This window comes from Zootoca vivipara, chromosome 12, assembly GCF_965207765.1.
Source record: "Zootoca vivipara chromosome 12, rZooViv2.hap1.1, whole genome shotgun sequence".
NCBI lineage: Eukaryota > Metazoa > Chordata > Lepidosauria > Squamata > Lacertidae > Zootoca > Zootoca vivipara.
Window position 1 is genome coordinate 53535295 of NC_142595.1, and position 15219 is coordinate 53550513.

Sequence of the window (15219 nt, forward strand, 5' to 3'; positions counted from 1 at the left end):
CTGAGAAATTACCGCACCCCTCTCCCCCCATATGGATGGAGGTCGGAGGCGCCCGTGACAGGCTGGCACGTGCCGGGGAGGGGAGGGGAGGGGAGCTTCTGACGCTCCCTCCCTGGCCGCTGTTTTCCAAAGTCTCTCCCCCCCCCCCGCGCGCCGCCCTCGAACGCGCAGCTCCCTCCGGCTCCAGCCCCATCTTTCCCGAGTCATCTTCTACCCCCACCCCGCCACCAGTTTCCTATTCCTTGTCTGCGCCCCCCAGCGCCCCCACCATTCTCTATCCCTCTTTCTCCATCGCCCCTTGCCTGCTCCCCTTCCTCAGCACTTGGCTTGTGTTTGTGGGGGCTAGTATCGAGGATGTCCTGCCTGGGGGTTTTCCCAACCGGGGAGGCGGGTGGCTGAGCAAGGCCAGAATGTTTCGGGCGGGGGGGGGCTCATGCTTGGAGCAAACACCTCCGAGAGTGTGTAGAGTGCACCCCCACCCGCACTCCCCTGCAAAGATGTAGAGCGTGGAGCTGGACATGCAGGGGAGGGCCATGTTCTGATGGAAAATCATTAGCTGGGGGGGGATCCTGGCTTCTCCCAGGTGGGGTGAGGCTGTCGGGAGATCCGGCGGGGGGGGGGGCTGGGAACCTCCGTTGGTGCAAAGAGAGGCAGCAAAGGGAGTCCTCTGCCTGTGCGCCTGCGCACCCACGGGGCGGGGGCGCTGTGAGGAGCAGCGGGTGGGTCGCAATCCAGCCAGGCGCTCATCCGGACCCAGATGCGGCCCTTAATGCGCTCAGCTGCACTTGGCTGCTTCGGAGGTGAGGGGGTCCGGCCGGGCGCATCCCCCCCCCAGGTCACATCAAGGCTGTCTCTATGGCCACCTCCCCCTTGTTTGCAAACAGAGCAGCTGCAGGAATCAAAGAGAGGAAGGAGGGGGAGGGGAGAGCTATTAAAAGCTTGGCCAGGGTGGATTGGGGGGGGTGCGCTGGGTGTCCCAGAAGCATCCAGGCTAAATCTGCCCCTCTCCCAAATGCTTGGAAGGAACCACAGTGGTGGGGAGGGGAAGGCATGTGCTCCCCCACCCAGGAGCATCTAAACACACCAGACTTGCCACCCCCAACCAGACATGCAGACACCGTCTCCAGCCCCCTCCCACCCCCTCCAACATTTCACCATGAAAATAGGGAAATCCTATTCCACATCCGGAAGCTTCTCCTACGTTTGATCTCATTGCACACATAGATGTCATTCACACTCAGACATCGGTCACCTTGAGCCAAGTGCAACCTCTGCACCTCACCCACCTTGCAGGATCGTTGTAAAGAAAAAATGTGTGAGGGGAAGGGATTGTGTGCAACACTTTCCACAGATGAACGGAAAGAAATACAAAATGTTAGCGTTAAGCTGCCTTGAGTTCCTGTCAGGGAAAAAGGTGAAATAATAATAATAATAATAATAATAATAATAATAATAATAATAATAATAATAATAAGGTGGTACTGGACAATTTTTTTAGTAATAGTAATAAACATTGTTGTTTAGTCGTGTCCGACTCTTCGTGACCCCATGGACCAGAGCAGGCCAGGCACTCCTTTCTTCCACTGCCTCCCGCAGTTTGGTCAAACTCATGTTCGTAGCTTCGCAGACACTGTCCAATCATCTCGCCCTCTGTCGTCCCCTTCTCCTAGTGCCCTCCATCTTTCCCAACATCAGAGTCTTTTCCAGGGAGTCTTCTCTTCTCATGAGGTGGCCAAAGTATTGGAGCCTCAGCTTCAGGATCTGTCCTTCCAGTGAGCACTCAGGGCTGATTTCCTTCAGAATGGATAGATTTGATCTTCTTGCAGTCCATGGGACTCTCAAGAGTCTCCCCCAGCATCATAATTCAAAAGCATCAATTCTTCGGCAATCAGCCTTCTTTATGGTCCAGCTCTCACTTCCATCCATCACTACTGGGAAAACCATAGCTTTAACTATACGGACCTTTGTCGGCAAGGTGATGTCCAAGCTTTTTAAGATGCTGTCTAGGTTTGTCATCGCTTTTCTCCCAGTGATAAACATAAAAATGGAAAGGACCCCTGACAGTTAAGTCCAGTCGCGAACGACGGGGGTTGTGGCCAAGGGAGCCAGTGTTTGTCCACAGACAGTTTTTCGGGTCATGTGGCCAGCATGACTAAGCCGTTTCTGGTGAAACCAGAGCACTACATGGAAATGCCATTTACCTTCCCGCTGGAGTGGTACCTATTTCTCTACTTGCACTTTGATGTGCTTTCGAACTGCTAGGTTGGCAGGAGCTGGGACCGAGCAACAGGGGATTCGAACCACCAACCTTCTGATTGGCAAGCCCTAGGCTCAGTGGTTTAGACCACAGCGCCACCCGTGTAATAAACATACCAGAGAGTAAATCCTAATGAACTAAGAAGGACTTACGGTTGTTGTTGTTGTTTAGTCGTTTAGTCGTGTCCGACTCTTCGTGACCCCATGGACCACAGCACGCCAGGCACTCCTGTCTTGCACTGCCTCCCGCAGTTTGGTCAAACTCATGTTCGTAGCTTCGAGAACACTGTCCAACCATCTTGTCCTCTGTCGTCCCCTTCTCCTAGTGCCCTCCATCTTTCCCAACATCAGGGTCTTTTTCAGGGAGTCTTCTCTTCTCATGAGGTGGCCAAAGTATTGGAGTCTCAGCTTCACGATCTGTCCTTCCAGGGAGCACTCAGGGCTGATTTCCTTCAGAATGGAGAGGTTTGATCTTCTAGCAGTCCATGGGACTCTCAAGAGTCTCCTCCAGCACCATAATTCAAAAGCATCAATTCTTCGGCGATCAGCCTTCTTTATGGTCCAGCTCTCACTTCCATACATCACTACTGGGAAAACCATAGCTTTAACTATACGGACCTTTGTCGGCAAGGTGATGTCTCTGCTTTTTAAGATGCTGTCTAGGTTTGTCATTGCTTTTCTCCCAAGAAGCAGGCATCTTTTAATTTCGTGACTGCTGTCACCATCTGCAGTGATCAAGGAGCCCAAGAAAGTAAAATCCCTCACTGCCTCCATTTCTTCCCCTTCTATTTGCCAGGAGGTGATGGGACCAGTGGCCATGATCTTGGTTTTTTTGATGTTGAGCTTCAGACCATATTTTGCGCTCTCCTCTTTCACCCTCATTAAAAGGTTCTTTAATTCCTCCTCGCTTTCTGCCATCAAGGTTGTGTCATCTGCATATCTGAGGTTGTTGATATTTCTTCCAGCAATCTTAATTCCGGCTTGGGATTCATCTAGTCCAGCCTTTCGCATGATGAATTCTGCATATAAGTTAAATATGCAGGGAGACAATATACAACCTTGTCGTACTCCTTTCCCAATTTTGAACCAATCAGTTGTTCCATATCCAGTTCTAACTGTAGCTTCTTGTCCCACATAGAGATTTCTCAGGAGACAGATGAGGTGATCAGGCACTCCCATTTCTTTAAGAACTTGCCATAGTTTGCTGTGGTCGACACAGTCAAAGGCTTTTGCATAGTCAATGAAGCAGAAGTAGACGTTTTTCTGGAACTCTCTAGCTTTCTCCATAATCCAGCGCATGTTTGCTATTTGGTCTCTGGTTCCTCTTCCCTTTCGGAATCCAGCTTGCACTTCTGGGAGTTCTCGGTCCACATACTGCCTAAGCCTGCCTTGTAGAATTTTAAGCATAACCTTGCTAGCGTGTGAAATGAGCGCAATTGTGCGGTAGTTGCAGCATTCTTTGGCACTGCCCTTCTTTGGAATTGGGATGTAGACTGATCTTCTCCAATCCTCTGGCCATTGCTGAGTTTTCCAAACTTGCTGGCATATTGGGTGTAGCAATATGCCAGCAAGTTTGGACTTATGGTACTTCTGAGTAAAAATGCTGAGGATTGCAGCATCAGGCTCAATTTACAATAAAGGAATAAACACTGCCTGTGTTTCCTAAGAAGTAGCTAGTTGCTTTTTTCCTTATTTTAATACCATTTTATTAATTTTCAAAAAATAACAAAAATAAAAACAATACAAAAACAAAACACAACACGAAGAAAAAAGAAAAGAAAAAAGATCATATGCAAATTTTTAAAACCATATTCTTTTTAGCCAACTTCCCTCCCCTCCCCTTCTTGGTCCCATTTCATTAAGCTTATTTATGCACATGCATGGAACCTTATATTCTTAACAATCCAATTTTAAAACCTTCTTCATCTTATTACAAGTTACTTCTAAAAGTTATACTAATGTAAATGTCTAAACACAAGCTTAATAGATATTCTTTGAACATCTGCACCTTTTTTAAACTCAAAGTCCTTCTTTCTTTGGAGTCAGATTAACTAAGTTGTCCTGCAGAGTTCAAAAGTTTATTTTGCCAATCTTCTTTATCTTATTTGGCGGAGGCTTCTGCCTTAGGTAGGAACTGGCTGGTCTTGGCCTGGTATTCTCTCTCAAGTACAGGAACAAAGTCTTTTGCTCAATGAGTCCATTGAGTCCTGTACATCTCAATCCATCATTCAATTTTTTAAAAAAACAATTAATCATCTCCCACATACTCTTCAAATCTTTATATGTCTTTTCCCAGGCCTTTAAAATAATTATAGATTGCCACCACAAATAGTAACCTCTTATGCATTTTGCCCTCCCTTCCTGCTGCTTCTCTATCACGGTCAAAGCTCCCAAATCTTTTCACATACACCGTAATACCATTTTTGTCTTGTACTACTCTTACTTTCCCTTGTATTTTCCTCAAACCTCATCTCCCTACCATTTCCACCTTGGTGGTTTGTGTATTCGCCTCTTTTAATTCTCCCACACCCTCTGCAAGTAAGTTATTATTTTTACAAATTTGAGAAGCTGCCTTATTAACACCTTTTATCTGATCAAACAATTCTCTTTTTCATGTTTGAAAGAAAACCATACAATTCATCTCTTCTAAAAGAACATAAGAAGTGTCTGGCTGCTGAGGCATCACAATTAAAGAATTTAAGGCAGGTTGGCAACATTTTCCTTCAAAATTATAGGAAAGGCTTCATATGCCAGCTTCACTATTTTCTTCATTTGGTGCAGGAGTTTTATTTTTAGTTCAAACAGGACTGTGCTATTGCATCTACACACCACATCCAATTGTCCTCTGAGATGAGGAGGGGAGGGGGAAAGGGACATTCCAGGATCAAATCCGGGATGACTTCTGTCATTTTGGGACTCTTCCTGGAAAGTCGGGAAACTTGGAGGGTATGTGATCCTGTGCCTTGCGTAGGAAGTAAACACCTCCCACCCTTGAGCTTGACCCCTCTTGCAGCAGCACAACGTCCGCACCCCAGGGACAGGCAGAGTCTATTTCCTGTTTTCCCCCACCCCCTAAGAGAGAGGATTTCCCCGCTGTGTTTACAGAAAGCCCTTCCTCTTCCACTCTTAGCCAGGGCTGAGATGGAGTTGCTCCAGGGATTTGTTCCAGAATCTCAATGCCTGGGATATGTATAGCAGTGCCAGGCTGCCTCTGGGCATGTGCAGAGCGCTTTGCCCTCAAGGAACAGGAGTCAGCCCCCACTCCACGCTCTTCTCTAGGCTGTAGGCAGGTTTGGTTTCCAAAGCTAAACTCTGTAGGAGTTCATTGGCTGGAGTGAGCGAATAATATAAGGGGATCCACCTGGTTAGGCTCATCTCTGGAAGACAAGCGGGTGGGTGGCTTTCTGTAAATCTCAAAGTAACTGAAACACTGCCTTGGTTGTAAGAAAGATCGTAAGCAGCGCTGGATCAGGCCAAAGGAGGCCCACCTAGTCCTGTTCTCACACAGGAACATAAGAAGAGACTCTTGGATCAGACCAAAAGGGACCCATCAAGTCCAGTATTCTGTCCTCACAGTGGGAGAAGGAGATGCCCCAAGACAACGCAGGAACCATCTTTGGCTGGGGCCCCATAGCGAGTGACATTTGGGGCATGGTGCCCCCAATACGGGAGGCAGTACATAGTCATGGTGGCTAATAGCTACCTATAGCCCTTCCCTCCATGAATTTCCTCCATCTACTCTTAAACTGACAGACAACACTATATTAGGAAGAACTTTCCGATAGCAAGAGCAATTTGATGGCGGAACAGACTCCTTGGGAAGGTGCTGGACTTTCTCCTTTATCAGAAGTTCTTAAGCAAAGGTCAGATAGTCGTTGATCGGAAATGGTTTAGCTGCATTGCAGGGGGTTGGGCTAGATGACCCTCGGGGTCCCTTCCAACCCTGCAGTCCTCTGATCTTCTGGAGTTCCATCATTTTCATGACATGCTGCAGAGAGAAGGCCCTTCCTTTGATCTGTCCTCCATCCCCCAGATTCTGCTCAACCCACACATGAAAGGGCCTCTTTCACGCACCCAATTCTAAAAATTCCAGCCTTGTCAGGAATGCCAGCAAACACTTTTGAAACTAAAGGAATGAGGGAAAGGCAAGCCTTGAGCATTCACATCCCAGCTCCCTTCCCACATTTCACAAACACACATCCATGTTCCAAAGTCGGATCATTTTTCCCCTATTGCCTTTTGATGCTGGGACTTTGGTGAAGTCCCAGTGAGGGAGGAGCTGCAGACATGCGAGACAGCTCCCAGGAAGGCCTCATCCTGCACACCGGGTGTCCTTAATGTGGCACAGAGGTGGCGTGTGGCCAAAATGGAACCCATCAGAGAACGGCCACGAGAGACAAGAAGGCGTTGTGCAAATCAAATGAAAGCAACACACTCTGGAACCTGCCTTGGGGCCAGGCGGCTTGGAAGAGCCTGTCTACGAATCTGCTCTGGGTGCTAAGACCCTCAGGGAACACCTTCTGTCGGTCCCACCAACATCAGAGTCACGGCCGGTGGTGGAAGGAGACAGGGAGTTTTTCTGGCAGCTCCCAGATTGTGGCATTCCCTCCCAAGAAACACCAGACTGGCTCCCTCCTTCATTTCCTTTGGAAACTAAGGTGCACTGCACTGTTATCAGCGTTAATTGCTGGTTCTAAATGTCTGGCGTGCTAGGGTCCATGGCGTGCAATGGTCCATGGGGTTACGAAGAGTCGGACACGACTAAACAACAACAAATGTGCTTTGGTGTATTTCAATTCCTATTTTTAACTACCTTGTTTTCACAACTTTGATCCTCCATTTAAAGAAGAAAAAATTGGCAATACAGTCAAACCTCGGCTCCGGAACACCTCTCCTGAACGCTGAAAACCCAGAAGTAACTGCTCCGGTGTCAGGGGGACTACTTACAGGGAGCCTCTCCCCCCTCCCCCATCATCGGAGGAGGGAATGAGGAATGGAGCGGTTTGGAGAGAGGGCTAAGTGAGGTGTCTGAGCCCTGGCACTGCTCTGGTCGAAGGTTAGCGGATGAGGGACTCAGCGAGACGTCAGAGCCCAGGCGCCACCCCAGCGCCCGAATTGAGGTGCGCGCCCACACATAAGGCAAAGGGGCAGCGTTTTGGGGTGCCCGGGCTTTTATGCTGGCCGAAAAGCAGAAGGCAGCCATTGCCATACCTGCCAAGTCCCGGACTGCAGAATCTGGGACCGGCAGCCGCGCGACACCGGAAGTTGCGTGGACGCAACTTCTGGTGTCGCTTTGCCCATATATGGGCACCAAAAATGGCCGCTGCCGACACCGGAAATCATGTCTACGCATGTCCAGAAGTGCATAGACGCAACTTCCGGTGTCGCTCTGCCCATCTATGGGCACCGAAAATGGCCGTCGCCAACACCGGAAGTTGCGTCTACACACTTCCGGACATGCATAGACGCGACCTTCGACGCCGGCAGTGGCCATTTTCGGTGCCCATAGATGGGCAAAGCATGGGGGGGGAGGCCACTGGCAGGAGAATTTTAGAGAGAAAAACGGGAGACGAAGAGATACGGGGGACCGCTGGGAAACAGTACGTAAAAATGGGAGTTTCCTGGGGAAAACGGGGTACTTGGCAGCTATGGCCATTGCCGGGTTCTGAATCGGACTAGGCAGTCATGTTTTCTGTTATCTCTGCACTGTAGTATGCACAATAAAATCCTTAAAGACAGTGCAGATTGGAGCGTCTTTACTCGAGAGTAGCTGCAACAACCCCCTGACATCCGGTTTTCGAACAATTTTCGAAAGCCAAACAGCTTCTGGGGAGTCCCCCCCCTTTTCTCTCTCTATTGACTTTGCCAACCGCCCTTTGATCCTTGGTTGTCAAACGTTTCAGAAGTCGAACGGTCTTCCAGAATGGATTACATTTGACAACCGAGGTTGACTGTATCAGGATCACAGACCCAGTTTCTTTCAAACACACACACCCATTGTGGTCCTTTAACCCCATACAAACCAATTATCAAGAGTCTCTCGAAAACCCTCCAAAACTACTTTAAAGACAATGACATAGACAATATAACAACCCTCCTCCTCTGGGATGCCATGAAAGCAGTCACCAAAGGAGCTTGTATAAAAGAAAAGGCGTTCCTTAAAAAAACAATCCTCAAAAAGTAATGATGTAAGCCACCTTGAATCCCACCTTGTAAGAAAAGCTGGATACAAATACATGAAATCATAGAATTGCTGATAGCAAACAGTTGACTCTCTTTCCGCTGGAGGCCCCCAACATGCGACCATGTCTCACAGTGGGGAGCGCATCAGCGAGCACCATGTGCCTGGAGTTGTGCCAAGACCAGCTTCTGGCCCTTATTTCTGAAGGTGCCACGAGGATTGTCTTCCCCTGCTGCTCCTGATCTCATCCTGTCCTCCCTGGAGTTTGCAGTCCCTCCTGCTTTCGTATCATCTGCAGGCCTGTATCATCATGTGTAGGCCAGAAGCAGACTTGCAGGCTCCAAATTCTGAACCACGAAAAACCAGATTCCATAATTGAGTGCATCATGTCCTTGCTCAGCTTTTGCTAGCCAGGGAAGTCGAGAGGGGCTCCTTTGCAAAGACTCGGAGAGCTCTGCATGCAGGAAAATGCTCTCTCTGAGCCCAGCCAAGGATAAGCCTCTAGTAAAGGCTTCCAAGAGCAAGCCACAAATATAAGCTCTTTGGCTCGCTTCCTTTTGGTGGCCAGAGCTGGATAAGGTACAGGAAGGGAGTTGTGGGGGTATCGAGAGGGAGCAGCGACCCTAAAACATGACATTTTAAAGCCATGACTATTGGGAGGTGAGAATGACACGTTTCAGAAGCAGCTCCTCTAGTCCCTGGAAGCATTTTATTATATTCTTAGCAAAGGCTCAGGGGAAGCCAGCTGAGACCCGTGCAAGTGGCAGCTGGTGGATCTTGCAGAGTTGCACAGCGCCTGCTCTAAGGACCACCCGCCTGTCTCTCTGCCACCCCATCCCTGCAGGCTACACGTGGCATTGGGCTGAAGGGTGCATGGAGCCCACAAGATGTAGGTTCCCCAGCCCAGGATTACAGAACTATGGAAATGCACCAACTTCTGCATGCCCCACATCCTTGGTATGCAGCCTCCAAGCACAGGTTCCTGGGAGGCAGTGGGCCTCCTACCCCCTGGCCCAGCCAGCTCCAGGGATTGCACCGGAGACCTTCAGCCTGCAAGGCATGTGCTGTTGCCACTCTGTGAGGAGGCCCTTCTTCTCTTTTTTGGCAAGGGGCCAAAGGCCTGGGTGATAATCTTGGGGGAGGGGGCCTCCCCCACTTCTGCTGTTTATTTACTTATCAAGTCTGCAGATGACACAAAACAGGGAGGGGCTGCATGTACTTCTGGAGGACGGGATTAGCAGGCAACGTGATGAGAGTAGCAAGAAAGGAGGGCAGGACAGTGAGGTGTGTGACTCTGTGACAATGAGGTTCCGGGAAGACAAACAGAAGCAGCAGAGCCAGGAGAGACAAGGCAGGTGAGAGGGGCAGGAGACGGGTGAGAGGAAGGGAGCTGACTTCTGCCAAATCCCTTTTGGGGTGCCTCATCAACAGGTGGCTGGTGGGGGGGCTGCAACTCCCACTATCCCTGGCTGCTGGCTGTGCCAGCCTGGGGACACTTCGGTTGTCATAATCCATAGCACCTTGGAGGGCTTGAGGGTGGCAGAGGTCAAGGCTGCAGTCCTCAAGAAAGTGTTATGGGCAGGGGGCAAGGCGCAGCACCACCACCCCCCTACTCAAAAGAGGCAGGGAAATGGGGAGGAGCGGAGGAAGAGAAAGACGGACGCAGGGGGTTGGTCTAGATGACCCTTGGGGTCTCTTTCAATGCTGCCATTCAATTATTCAACGAGGAGGGCACAGACTGGCAGCCGAGAGAGGAGGCGGGGAGATCTCTCTGGGGCACAGGCAGGGTGAGGGGCCTCCAACTGCCCCTGATTCCAGCTCCTGTTTTGACTTTGGGGTGGGAGCCACAGGAGGGGAGGGAGAGACAGCGACAGCGACGTGTCTCTTTCCCTGCTGAACTGCAGGAGCGAGGGGGGGGTTGCTGCCAGCGTGAGCCCTGGCACTCGGATGGCGGGGTTTGGTTTCCACTTGCTAATCCTTGGGCAGGGAGGGGAAGCATTAGTTCCGGCCAGAGGGTTTCCTGACAGGCACATGACGAGTGATGCAGATGGCATCCCCCCCCCCCCCCCCGGTCAAAAGCAGAGACATTCTGCTGCAGCAGATCAACACCCAAATGCAAAAAAGTCTTATCATTGCAAGCAGGAATACAGGGGCATTTTGCTCTGTGTGTCCCCTCCCCCACTCCAGATTGAAACCCCCCCCCCCCGCATGGCCCTGCTAGGAGAAGGGGGAACAAGTGTTTATTTTATGTGCAATGCCCCCCCCCAAAAGAAACCTCTAGGAACCAGACCAACATTGTCTCCCCAGCAGCCACAGGAGGGCTGATTCTGCCCTCTGCAAAAGGGGACACACATATGCCCTCGCCCCACCTGCCCCCCTTTTGTGCCAGCGCATCAGGGTACCTAATGGGTCGCAGCAAATGATTCCAACTCTCCCCCCCCCCCCGGTCTCCCCTTTTCACACACAGCCAGCTGGTTTATTTTTGACCCGGGTTCTTTTAATAGGCGAGCAGCTGCTGGGAGGAGATCCCAGAATAGGAACTGGGCATCCGAATCCCACCCCACACAATGCATGCTTGGGGTCTCCATTACACTCCTTCTCTGGCCCCACACGGAACGGTGACCCCACCTCTAAGGTCCACAGGGGAGAATTTGGATGGTAATTTATTTCTTTGGAAAACCCTCTTTTGATCCACAAGGAAGCACAGGGACTTCCAGTGAGTTCACAGAGCTGCAGAGCTGGAAGGGGACCCTGAGGGTCATCCAGCCCAACCCCCTGCAATGCAAGCTCTGCTTGAGGACCCTCAAGGAAGGAGAGTCCACCACCTCCTAAGGGAGCCCATTTCACTGTCAAGCAGCTCTTGCCACCAGAAAGATCTTCCTGAAGTTGAGTCGGAATCTCCTTTCTTGTAACTTGAAGTTGTGGGTTCGAGTCCTCACACAGATTTGCATTAACATTACGATATCAGCAGTTTTATTTCCAACTCATTTCCTAATGATCCCAAGCATGGAATTTGCCTTCAACATCTTCGTTGAGGGGAAAGGGGCTTGGCTCAGTGGTTAGAGCACTTGCTCTCCAGGTAGGCCTGGGAGCGACCCACTGCCTGAGGGATCCATGGTCTGACTCTGTACAATGCAGCTACCTACGAGAAATCCCCTCACATTCCTGGGCTGTCCTTCTTTGGCGATCACTCGATTTCTCCCTTTCGTCCTGAGTTCGAGTGTCTTCAAAGCCCATGGCACCTTTGGCAAAGGCTGCTCTCCATTAAGATTTGCCTTGAGACAGTCTTTAAACCTCTTTTGTTGACCACCAGGGGGGAAAGCGGGCTACACAATAAATATATAACAATAATAATAATCAAAATGATAATACTAATACGCCAAGGGGCTGCTCAGAGATTCCCTCCAGGATCGTCCATCCAAGGGGCTTGAGGCATCTGGGGAAGAGTAAATCAAAGGAACACCAGGACTGAAAGTTGAGGGAATCTTAATCTATTTCAGGCATTTCAACTTTTGTATGTTTCGAAGGACACCTGTGAATCTCTCTCAGTTTTACTGCTTTCTCCTTTGTAAACTGCTTTGAGGGTTCTTGTTCTTTTGCAATCAAGCGGCGTATAGGTATAAATAAAGAAAATAAATAAATGGGTTGTTCCTGAGGAGATGTTTTTCCTCCTCAGAAATGAGACACTTTCCTCAGAAAGGGGGCCCTTTTTCTCCTCAGAAGAGGCTGGGATATGAAGGCCTCCCTCTGCCTGAGGCGTTTTCCCGCCTTTTTCTTCCCCTTAGAAAGTGCTAGAAGAGCTGCCCCTCCCCCTCTCTCCTCGGGCAATGGAGGGGACCATCGCTTGCTCCCTCAGGAGGCTTTTCTTTCTTTAATGAGGATTCAAAAGGTTCTTTCTTGTCCTCTTCCTCAGGGGCAACTTATTTATTTCATAACATTTTGGGGGAAAGAAGGCTAGGCCCTCATATCCGGAGGCCTCCTAAACAGCCACTGTTTGAAATCCATAATTCATGTACCGTATTTTTCTGTTTATAAGACACCCCCTACTTTTGGAGACCCCAAATTTAGAAAATAGGCATATGCACTACTCGTATATAAGACACCCCCAGATTTTAAACTTTATTTTAAAGTAACAAAAACCTAGTCTTATAAACGGAAAAGTACAGTAATTCCCTCAGGTGCCCGTGAGGAGTTTTTAGGGGGTCCCTGGCCAGAGGATGCCTTGGGGTTCCCCTCCGGCCTCAAACAGAAGGATCAGGGCCTTGTTCTGGTTTTCCTGGTCTCGCGAGGCTTCTCCCTCAGCTTGGAAAATGTTACATTTGCCTCTCTGTTCCCTCAGTTTCCCAATTCATTGGCCGAAGGAGCCCCTTAGAGTTTAATTTTCTGTACAATCTCATGTAACCAGAGTTGGAAGTGTTAGGGAGATGCCCCCCAGGGTCATCTAGCCCAACCCCCTGCAGTACAGGGATCGCAGCTAAAGCAGACATGGCAGGTGGCCATCCTCTTCTTCTTCTTTGGTGATCCCTCATAGTAAGATTGTCTTCCATAAACATGGTTTTAACAATGAGTCCATAGGTGACTGTGGAGGCCAATTCTGGATCCATATATCCTTCCACAGTGGGGACATTGGTTTCCTGACGGGAGTTGGTCACGGTGAGGGTTTGCCAAGTGTGCCTTCCTCTTAGCACATTTCTCCCTTATGTCCTGAGTTTGACCTTCTTCAAAGCCCATGACACCTTTGGTAAAGGCTGTTCTCCAACTGCAGCACTCGCAGGCCAGGGTTTCCCAGTTGTCGGTGTTTACTATTTTTACTATTTGCCTTGAGACAGTCTTTAAACCTCTTTTGTTGACCACCAGCATCATGCTTTCCATTTTTAACTTCGGAATAAGAGTACAATGGTTCCTCGGCTTAAGAACTTAATTTGTTCTGGAGGTCCGTTCTTAACCTGAAACTGTTCTTAACCTGAGACACCACTTTAGCTAATGGGACCTCCCACTGTTGACATGCCGCCACCGCACGATTTCTGTTCTCATCCTGAAGCAAAGTTCTTAACCCGAGGTACTATTTCTGGGTTAGCGGAGTCTGTAACCTGAAGCGTCTGTAACCCGAGGTACCACTGTAGTTGCTTTGGAAGACGATCATCAGGCATCCGCACAACATGACCAGTCCAACGAAGTTGATGTTGAAGAATCCTTGCTTCAACACTGGTGATCTTTGCTTCTTCCAGTACACTGACATTAGTTTCCCTGTCTTCCCAAGTGATGTGTAACATTTTTCGGAGACACCGTTGATGGAATCTTTTGGGGAGTTGGAGATGGCGTTTATAAGTGGTCCATGATTCACAAGCATATAGTAAGGTTGGCAGTACAATAGCTTTGTAAACAAGCATTTTGGTTTTCCTGAGAATGTCCCGGTCCTCAAACACTCTGCACTTCAATCGGGAGAAAGCCGCACTCGCAGAGCTCAGGCGATGCTGGATTTTGGCACCAGTGTTGGCCCTTGTGGAAAGGTAACTGCCTAGGTAGGAGAAGTGATCGACATTTCCCAACGTTACACCACTGAGTTGGATTTGTGGCGATGCAGAGGGGTTATTTTCTACTTATTGGTGCAGCACTTTGGTTTTTTGGATGTTGAGCGACAGGCCAAGCTTTTCGTAAGCTTCTGTGAAGATATTTAGGATGGTTTGGAGGTCATCCTCTGACTGTGCGCACACTACGTTGTCATCAGCATACTGAAGCTCTAGGACGGAAGTTGCAGTAACCTTCCTCTTCACTTTCAGCCTGCTCAGATTGAAGAGCTTTCCATCTCTGTTTGATATATGATTTCTACCCCAGTGGGGAGTTTCCTTTCGACAAAGTGTAGGATCATGGCAATGAAAATAATGAATAGAGTTGGGGCGATAACACATCCCTGTTTAATACCCAATCCCACTGTAAATTTTCACTTTGAGAGCCATTGTTATCCATGATTGTTGCTGTCATATTATCATGGAGGAGCCGAATGATGTTCACAAATTTATCTGGGCAGCCAATTTTTAAAAGGACAGTTCACAGAGCAGTACGATTTACAGTGTCAAAGGCCTTAGTCAGGTCAATAAATGCCATATACAGGGGTTGGTTTTGCTCTCTGCATTTTTCTTGAAGCTGTTGAACAGTGAAAATCACATTCACTGTCCCCCCAGAAGGTTGAAAGCCATTTTGGGATTCAGGAAAGGTGTCCTCAGATATAGTTAGGAAACAGTTTGCTAAGATCCTTGCAAGAATTTTGCCAGCAGTAGAGAATAAAGAGATGCCTCGATAGTTTCCGCAATCCGTTCAATCACCTTGTCAAAGATATTGATAATTTTGGCATCACTAAATCTTCTCTTTCCCAGATTTTTTTGATGAGCTTGTGAAGTTGTTGTGTAAGTTCAATTCAGCCCACTTTGAAGACTTCGGCAGGTAATCCCATCAGGTCCGCTGACTTTGTTGTTTTTCATTTGGTTAATAGCTGTACACAACTCTCCCAGATTTGAAGATACTGCAAGCTCATCTCTAATTTGTTAAACCACTTGCTCTCCAGGTAGGCCTGGATGGATCCCACTGCCTGATGGATCCATGGTCTGACTCTGTACAATGCAATCTTTTGCATTGCCTACGAGCAATCCCCTCTCATTCCTGACCCCGGGAGCATATATATGGAATATATTTTTGCCGTGATCTGCATCACCTCACGCTTGCTTACATTGAGTTGCATTTGCCATCTTGCCCCCCATTAATCGAGAGTTCCTTAAGCAATTTGG

At 48.9% G+C, this 15219-nt stretch overlaps 1 protein-coding gene across 4 annotated transcripts in view; it reads left to right on the forward strand.

Moving 5' to 3' along the window:
- Positions 1 to 15219, forward strand: part of ACHE (acetylcholinesterase (Yt blood group)) — a 44319-nt gene that overhangs the window by 19137 nt on the left and 9963 nt on the right. The window lies entirely within an intron of this gene.